Source organism: Neltuma alba, unplaced genomic scaffold (assembly GCF_004799145.2).
Source record: "Neltuma alba isolate B1F8T4 unplaced genomic scaffold, ASM479914v2 tig00001301_pilon, whole genome shotgun sequence".
In the NCBI taxonomy this organism is placed as follows: Eukaryota; Viridiplantae; Streptophyta; class Magnoliopsida; order Fabales; family Fabaceae; genus Neltuma; species Neltuma alba.
The window spans coordinates 82,282-85,111 of NW_021632408.1; the positions used below are offsets into that span (position 1 = coordinate 82,282).

Genomic DNA, 2,830 nt, shown 5'->3' on the forward strand with positions numbered 1-2,830 from the left:
ATTTCATTTTTGAGACAGTTTTTGACCCTCTGATTTTCCCTGCCATCCTTCTTTCAAGACGTAAGGATGTTCTAATTTCACCTTTGGGACTTCACTCATGACTTACAATTGTTTTGTGAACTCTGGCGTGTAGACTGATTGCATGATAATGTTTTCAAGGGAGAAGCATGTCTAAAACAGTTGGAAATGTAATAGATCCTCTGCACAAAATCATAGATTTCGGTTCACACTGGTTTTGAGAACAGGTGGGCACGTTTTTTTGGCTTTATTCTATTGGTGTGTGGCTGGATCTACAGGTGCTTTTGATATAGTCTTCAATTTATATATTGTTATTTATGTAATGCTTTAATTGTAAATTATTGTTTGCTGGGGGGAGTCTCAAGTGAAATTTATGCCAAACCTTCACCAGAGGACCGTGACTTCCTAGTCATTTAGCGTCATCAATGTGTTTTGTTTCGTGGCTTTTGCTTTTGCTTTTTCTATTAAAATGCTACAGTAGTGAAATATCTGATTTTCTTCTTATGATGCTTTGGCTTCCAGGCTGTTATGGTTAGATACCACCGCAAGAAGGTCAGGCCAATACTTTGGCTTCCTGGCATTGATTGATGTTGGTATTGCAACTCTGCTTCGTCACTAAAACTGTGGGACTTTCTGAATATTTGTGTAATTTTGTTTAGTTCACCTTTTTTTTTTTTTCACTTTTGATATCTTGCAACACCTTTTGCAGGCATTTCTTCCTCTTTAGTGGTTCTCAATTCTGGATGTAATACTAATGTCTTGTTGCAGATGTGAGAGGAAAATAAAGCGTTCCTGTTATAGAGACTGTTGGCACTCTTGGATGTGAAGGCACCTGTTTTTGCATCCTTCAGTTGCTTTGTGTATGACCTTGACTTTTTTGAAATATTCTATGATGTTTATTTATTTGTATTATAATCTTCTTGTGGTGATGTTTGTATTTTCTCATTCTTTTATGCTCACTTACCTTGAGAGATCATCTCCAAGTGACAGTGACAGATTAGGAGCCCCTTGTTGGATAAGCTCTTCTAGCCGTTCAAAAGAGATGACCAAAATCCCAGAGAGATTTGGGAAGGTTCGTTAAAATGCATTTACTGTAAGACATCCCTACTCACTTTGTCTCTTTTATTGTTTGGAGATCTTTAGCGGCGGCACTTTATTTGTTTTTTTTTTTTAGTACATTATTTGCTAAATTTCCAACTCTCATGGTTCTTACTTTATCACTTGTTGATCTATGAATAATCTTCATGTGGATCTTACTACTGTAATTTTATTGAATGGATTATGTTGGTTTGGGTCATACATTTGTCCTGAGGAAGAGTATAACTAACTAATTATGTACTATTCATTAAAAAATGTATATTAAAGCTCAAATTATTTCAGTTTGACTACCGTGTAATTTTTCCCCCCTCAGTTGCTTTTATTATGGTGTATGTAGACTATCTAATGCAACTATGCAACCATGCCTTTGGCTTAGGCCTAAAAAATTCAAGGTTTTTCATGGTCCAGTTTCAATCTAAGGTGGTTTCAATGGCATTGTTGGTCGACAATGATGGGAGGTGGTGATAGTAGGCTTATAGCAGTGGGTTGCATCAAAAACCGACATGGTTTCTAAGTGAAATTCTTTTTCAGACTATTTGCTTAGAAGTGATTGGAGTTGGATTACTGAGTCTTTTATTTTCATATTATAATATTTGAAGATATCATCGATATGTTATGTTGTAAACATAATGCTTTAAATGCAGTTGTTTTCTGTATCTTAATCGTTTTCATTACCTCTAGTGATTGTCAAAAAAAAAAAAAAGTTCACTGTTGTTTTCTGAATTTATGCATGTGTATTGGCTGACTGCATCATACTTAACAATTTTCAGGGGAGAGAAATGTCTAAAACATTGGGAAATGTCGTATGTACTCTTCACACAACCAGAGGTTTCGGTTCACACTGGTTTTAGGAACAGCTGGGCACATTTGTTTAGCTTTATTCTGTCATAGCATTTTGTTGATTACGGTTTTTTTTTTTCGAGGATGTTTCTTTAGCGTATCAAAAACACTTTTTTGAACGCTGGGACACGTTTTCTCTTTCAGGATCTTAGTTTGCCGACTAAGCAGTTAACCCCCGAATAGGCCTTCTCTAGCAAATTGTGGAATGTTGGCAAGAATTTGCGTAATTAGCATGGCTCACCTGCTTGGAAACATGTTAGCTTATAAGGTGATGAGCAATCTTGGTATGTTGACAATAACAAACAGACGAAAGACACACCAAAAATCTAAAATCCTTTTGACAACATTGGAAGTTTTGTTTTTGATTATGTACCCGATGATTTTCCTCGCCGAGTGTCAATGAGTGATCTAGCTGCGCTTCTTAAACCCCCAGCCAGCGATGTTCGATGATACTCCAAGGGTTGTCCTCTGATTCTTCTCTCCTTTCTTCTCTTGCAATATGACGTAACATTCGACTTTCTCGTTGGCATTTCAATCGGGTGGAGCCTCGACATTTTGCAGGTACTTTTTTTTTTCCCTTTCCATTTCTATATTACTGTCATATCTCTTCCTCCTCGTGACGTCCTTTGCATATAGCTGGGTTGGGTGCATGGAAATAAGAAAGATAAGTTCTTGTTCGCGGTATATTACTAGAAGGCTCATTAAGGGGGTGTTTGGTACATTTAAATATGAGAAACAAAACAAAATGAGGTCTTACATTTAACATTAAGGGGGTGTTTGGCATCTGTGAAAAGTGCTTTTAAAAAATATTTTTTCATAAATCGAAACAAATTTCTCCACATATTTACTTCGTATTACGTAAAATTACTTTTGA

The 2,830-nt window shown here is 36.3% G+C and overlaps 1 long non-coding RNA gene across 1 annotated transcript; it reads left to right on the plus strand.

Moving 5' to 3' along the window:
- The first annotated feature begins 805 nt into the window (after positions 1 to 805).
- LOC114754749 (uncharacterized) lies at positions 806 to 2,349 on the plus strand. Its single transcript, XR_003741247.1, has 3 exons — positions 806 to 878; positions 1,003 to 1,090; positions 1,887 to 2,349. It is a non-coding gene; the product is annotated as an uncharacterized LOC114754749 (long non-coding RNA).
- The last annotated feature ends 481 nt before the right edge of the window (positions 2,350 to 2,830 follow it).